General features: G+C 45.8%; 1 non-coding gene across 1 annotated transcript; it reads left to right on the forward strand.

The window, feature by feature from the left end:
- The first annotated feature begins 4,006 nt into the window (after window positions 1-4,006).
- LOC127695627 (U6 spliceosomal RNA) lies at window positions 4,007-4,112 on the forward strand. Its single transcript, XR_007980012.1, has one exon. It is a non-coding gene; the product is annotated as a U6 spliceosomal RNA (small nuclear RNA).
- The last annotated feature ends 1,995 nt before the right edge of the window (window positions 4,113-6,107 follow it).

The raw sequence follows: 6,107 nt of genomic DNA on the forward strand, positions 1-6,107 counted from the left end.
TTAGCGTGAACACCTGGTCAAAACTAATAATGTTGACTCCAAGAGATAGTGGTGTAATTGTTAAGATTTTTTAATGGTGTGTGTGTGTGTGGGGGGGGCGCTTGGATGTTAAGGGTGATTACCCAGCATGCATTGGGTTCGATTCCAAGTGCTTGGATGAACACCGAGTGGATCAACTGGAAGGGCACTTGAAAGTTTCAAGGGAAATTATATTTCTATAATGATCTGGGAATTGGACGGCTGCTTCCTCTGACTTTCTTTTAAATTTAATTTATATTTTAATTACGTGTATATGTGTGTGGTGTGCGTGGGAGTGCCAGTGCCTGCAGAGGCCAGAGGTTTTGGAATTTCTGGAGCAGAAGTTTCAGGCAGTTGTCCGTTGCGGGGACTTGGTTGCTGAGAACCGAGCTCGGGTCTTCCAGGAGAGAGAGCCGGAAGTGCTCTTAACCTCCGAGCCAGCTGCCCAGCCCCTCCTCCTGGCTTTTGGTGCAACTGAAAAAGATCAGGAAGGCTAACAATTATTAAGCACCTACATATAGTGGAGTGTGGGGACAGAGGTGCCTCAGCACCAAACACTGTCCTCACCCGCAGTGGGCTCCAGGAGCAGGACCTCATTATACTGCAGCAGATTTCCAATGACCGCGGCTCTGCTCCACCACGGCAGGACTCTGACTAGGAAGGAATGGATGGAGCCCTGAGACCTGGGATAGGGACATCTGGTCACCGAACTTATATCTCCTAGATCAATGTGCTTGTAGGAGGAGGCCACTCCTGGAAACACCAACCATCCCTTTTCTCAGCAACCACCAGGATAGGACGGTTCTGCCTCGCAGAGGAGCTCACCCTTTCTCTAAGGTCACCTTCTCTTGGGCTGCAAAGACACTGGGGTCTAGGCACACCAAAATCCTGAGTGGACCCACTGGATCTCCTGAGGGGAAAAAGAACCAGAACTAAAGAGGTTGTAGGACTTATCTAGAATGTTCCAGAACAAACCAGTTTGAGCGACCAAGACTTCATTCTGCCTGACAAAGTAACAGTTCATGTTTTATAACTGTGTGTGGAAGAATCAGAGGGGTGGAAAATGGGTAGCTAAGGATTTAGGGAACAAGGGATTCTGTTCAGAAATTTTAACAGTACCCTTGAGAGAGAAGAAAAAGCTTATGGTAGACTGTTAATAGTGACAGGTATGTTTGGCCTCACTGTGTGTGAGAGTGTGTGTGTGTGTGTGGAGTGTATGTGCAAGTGTGTGCATATGTGTGTGAGTGTATGTGTGTGTGAGTGCTTGAGTGTGTGTGAGTATGTGTGTATGTGTGAGTGTGTGTATGTGTGTGAGTTTGCATGAGTGTGTATGTGTGTGTGTGTGTGTGTGTGTGTGTGTGTGTGTAAGGGGGTGCATGGAGGCCAGAGGTGGCTGTCACATGTTCTACTCCATTAGTCTTCTTTCTTATCCCCTTGAGAACAGATTTCTCTTTCCTGGAACCTGCAGCTCGGCTAGCAAGAAGTGAGCCCAGAGCCTGCTGTGTCTTCCTCACAGTGTTGGGGTTAAGGGAACACACTGGGCTGCAGCTCACTTTTCTTCCAGAGTGGGGATTTGAACTCACACCCTCAAGCTTGCATAGCTACTCTCACCAGCTGAGCTGTCTCACCAACACCTAACTTAAAAAACAAAAAAGAAGGAAGGAAGGAAGGAAGGAAGGAAGGAAGGAAGGAAGGAAGGAAGGAAGAAATAAAGAAGGAAAGAAGGAAAGAAGGAAGGAAGGAAGGAAATTGTGAAGACGCATAAGAAGAAACAAACTGGTGAGATGGCTTATTGGATAGACACTTGTCACTATGCCTAATTAACTGAATTCAATCCCCAGGACCCATACGGTAGGAGGAGAAATCTGACACTTACACATTGTCCTCTGATCTGAACATCAGGTACAAAATGGGTATACAATAAATAAGTGTAATTTTAAAAACCCAAATTGCTAATGACACTATAAATTTAAAAAATAAAATACTTTTCCAAAATAATATGTTCTTTCTCCTCATTGTGCCGTGATTCGGTTGGACTTTTTTTTTTTTTTTTTTTTTTTTTGATTTGGTTTTTTTCGAGACAGGGTTTCTCTATGTAGCCCTGGCTGTCCTGGAACTCACTCTGTAGACCAGGCTGGCCTCGAACTCAGAAATACGCCTGTCTCTGCCTCCTAAGTGCTGGGATTACAGGCATGCACCGCCACAGCCCGGCTCGGTTGAACTTCAATGCACAGTCTTTCTGAGTCCAAGAACAGAGAAATTTACTCACTCCTACAGTCTTCCCCTCCCACTGTCATTGCCCCATGATGAAGAGCCGATCTTGTCATGTTCAAAGAGAAGGATGACCCTCCTTCAGAGGCCATCGGGGTGGCAGGTGAGGAGCAGGCACACGTCACCATAGTCCTAATGCTTACTCTGCTGTATACAGAGGGAGTCTGTTTTGATATTACGTGTGTAACTTAAAATATCATTGGGAAGAACAAAGCACCGATGCACACTTCACACTTTTGTCCTTTCCCTCTTAAGCACCCTCCTGGCTTTTGTCAGCCTTGAATGGAATGTGCTTCCCTCTAACTCCCCTAGCACACTCTGCAAGGGGAGATGTACGTCCCCTTGTACGTCCAGGACTCCAGTGGAGACGCCGGTACATCCTTCATGAGACTTCGTCCCCAAGTCTCTGTTCTGAGCTGCCTGGGGTGTTCTGTCTCAGGTGGGAGCTCCTCTGCCTCTTGCTATTTTGAGAGAGGGTCTCACTTTGTCTGTAGCCCAGGCTGGCCGCAAACTTACCAGCTTCCTGTCTCAACCTTCCAAGTGTTGGGACCATTAGAGTCGACCACACACAACTTAATTTTTGCTTCTTATTCCGTCTTCCCATCCGCACGGCTGATGAGCCTGCCAGCTCCTTCTGGTCCTCTCCTGGTTTCACGGCGCAAACAGCTTCTGAGCACAGACAGCACTTTGAAAAGCATCGCTTATCCCAGTGTCTGCCTCTTCACACTGATCACAGCACTACATTAGTGACCAGTGGCCTTCCAGACTCAAGTTACAAAGCCCCGTTTTACCAGTGACATCTCAAAAATGCTCCAGCACCTCTGGCAGGATAAATGCTATCTATAAACCATAGTCTAACATTTAAGCTACAAACAGGATTTCAAAATGAAATTGTATAGTATATTTTTAAGACTCACAATTCACTGATAGGAGAACAAAGGGGGCAAATTTAGGCTTAGATTTGATAAAAGGAAGAACATTAAAAATATAGATCGGATGTTGGACAGGTTATTAGAGATTACCTTCCTTGAAAATTCTTTAAAAATAGAAACACAGGGCTATAGCTCGGCATCAAGTCAGGGAACTGCATGTGCAAGGACCTGGTGTGATCCCCAGGGCTTGGGGAAAACGAATAAACAGTCATTCATCTTAAACGATTTGGCCACAAACCAGCTTGGAAACACTTTCTGAGGAAGGTACATTTCTGAAACTCCCCATGCAGACCCTCGCCTCTCCCCACTGCCTGTATTCCAGGGCATCAGGGCATGGCAGGGATGTCAAAGTTGGTGAGGGAGGCAGAGGATGTTAGCAGCACGTGGGATTATTTTGCCACAGAAATGGAGAAGAAATGGCTGCATCCCTGTCAGTCCCCCAACTGAGCAGTTAATGAAAGCAGGTGGTGTACATAATGCAGTCCTTCGGCTCTTTCTAGACTCTTGATGAATCAGATAGCTACCCCACCCCCAAAGAGACGCAGCAAAGCTGTGATTCCAATCTGAAGATGATTCTGATCAGGGCACAACAAAGATGTCTCTCTTCTCCCTCCTACGGCATGTCCAAGGCTCATTCAGAGTCTGAAACACTCAGCAGTTTCAAAAAGTGAACCACCATTGGGAATCTATGGGGATGCACACGTTGGCACAAATGTCATGATATAAACGGACCTGGCTCTGCTTCTCTCCAGTTTGATTTCTTAAAAAAAAAAATATTTATTTTAGTGCTTGCTTTGGCAGCTTATATACTAAAATTGGAATAATACAGAGAAGATTAGCGTGGCCCTGCAAAAGGATGGCATGCACATTTGTGAAGTGTTCTGTAGTTTCATATGTGCATGTAGCAACAATTAATGAAAACGGAGGTATGGATTTGGAAAAGCAAGGAGGGGCATGTGTGGGGGTGTTGGAGCTGGGCCATGATGTAAGATTATCATCTTAAAGCATAAGAGATTTAAAAACATACTTATTTTATTATTATTATTTGTGTGTGTGTGTGTGTGTGTGTGTGTGAGAGAGAGAGAGAGAGAGAGAGAGAGAGAGAGAGAGAGAGAGAGAGAAACATGTGGGTGCAGGCACCCACTGAGGCCAGAAGGGGGCTCTGGATCTCTTCGAGTGGGAGTTAAGGCACTTTGAGTCACATGATGTGGGTGTTGCCATCAGAATTCTGGTTCTCTGATAAAGCAGTGAGCACTCTTAATATTTTTGCTCTTTTTTAAAAATATAAAAAATGTATTTCTTCTCTCTCTCTCTCTCTCTCTCTCTCTCTCTCTCTCGTGTGTGTGTGTGTGTGTGTGTGTGTGATGTGTATGCATGCTCATTCATCTGTGTGAGTGTGGGCATGCGTGTGCACGCTGTGGGTGGTCAGAGACAACCTTGGATGCCGGACCTTGGTCTCCACCTTGTCTGAGACAAGGTCTATTTGCTGTAGTTCTTCTGCATATGCCAAGCTACCTGCCCCTCAGACTTCCGGTTTCTCTGATCTCCGTATCCGGCGGACCCGTAGGAGCCCTAAGATCATAGACAGTGTAACGATGTCTAGCTTTCACCCGTATTGTACGGAGTCACACACAGGGCTCACGCTTTCCCGAGAAGCATGTTTATGTACTGAGCCATCTCTCTAGCCTTGGGCTGGTTGGTTTGTCTGTTCAAATGTCACCCAGTCACCTTAGAGTTCCCACTGTTCTCTTCCTCTGCTCCTAGGGACTGACTACAACAGGGTGGGGTAGGTCCTGATCAGCATCTTCCCAGTGTCCCTCTCCCATCTATTACTCAGTCTTTGTCCAATAGCATTGCCTGACAGTGAAGTTTGCTGTTTAAGTCTCTTTCTACTTTAATGACCCATTCTCTTCGTGGGCTATATACAAAAGTCTCTCTCCTAAGTCAGGGTTACTATCAGGTGTTTACAAAGCCTTTTATTTCTCTGCATAACACACTGAGCCCAAGAGGATGCTTCAAGGCTACCTCTGTCCTACCTGCTGAGTCTCACAGCCAGTCTGGGTGAGCCGTGTAGGTGGGATCTTGAACCCCTGTGGGCTCTGCTCTATCTGGGTCTGCATCACAGATCCCTCTACTCTTAGATTTCTTTCTTTCTTTCTTTTTTTGGACAGAGTTTCTCCATGTAACCTTGGCTGTCTGTAACCCACTTTGAAGACCAGCCTGGTCTTGAACTCACAGAGATTTGCCTACCTCTGGCTTTCCAGTGCTGTGATTAAAGGCGCACACCACACCTGGCTGATCCCTCATGTTTTGATGACTACTGCCTATGCCTTCTTTGCTGCTAATTCTTCATCCCTGTGATCTGCGCACATATTATCCAGTCTCAGATGGCACACAGACCTTGCAAACTGTTCACGCTCTGAGAGCTCCAGTGTTTGGATTTCTTGTTCCCAAAAAGTCTTTCTCTGCTATAGCAACCATTTCCCAGGTGCTGAGTGCTCTTTGAGATTGTGGCTTCTCATGGGGGTACAAAGGATAGACCAGTAATGACATACCTACTGAGAACCTGACACCACAATACTGTGGCTAAAGAAATCCAGTTGAGAGGCAAGGAGAACAAGAAAATAGCAACATCAGGGAGTGGCCAAGCCTTCTCACTCTGGGCACGGGAAGCCCTCACCAGTTCCTCCCCCAGGTTCAGTGCAAATTTTCTTTGCTTTTGTTTTAAAGTGAGTCTCACTTTGTACCCCTGGCTGTCTTGGAACATACTAGGAAACCAAGATGTATTTTTTTAAATAAATAACTTTTTTTAAGAAAAAAAGGAATTTGAAATAAAGTTGATAAAGCAATTAATGCCACCGTGACAATATGCACATTTTGCATGAT

Source organism: Apodemus sylvaticus, chromosome 10, assembly GCF_947179515.1.
Source record: "Apodemus sylvaticus chromosome 10, mApoSyl1.1, whole genome shotgun sequence".
NCBI classification, from domain to species: domain Eukaryota; kingdom Metazoa; phylum Chordata; class Mammalia; order Rodentia; family Muridae; genus Apodemus; species Apodemus sylvaticus.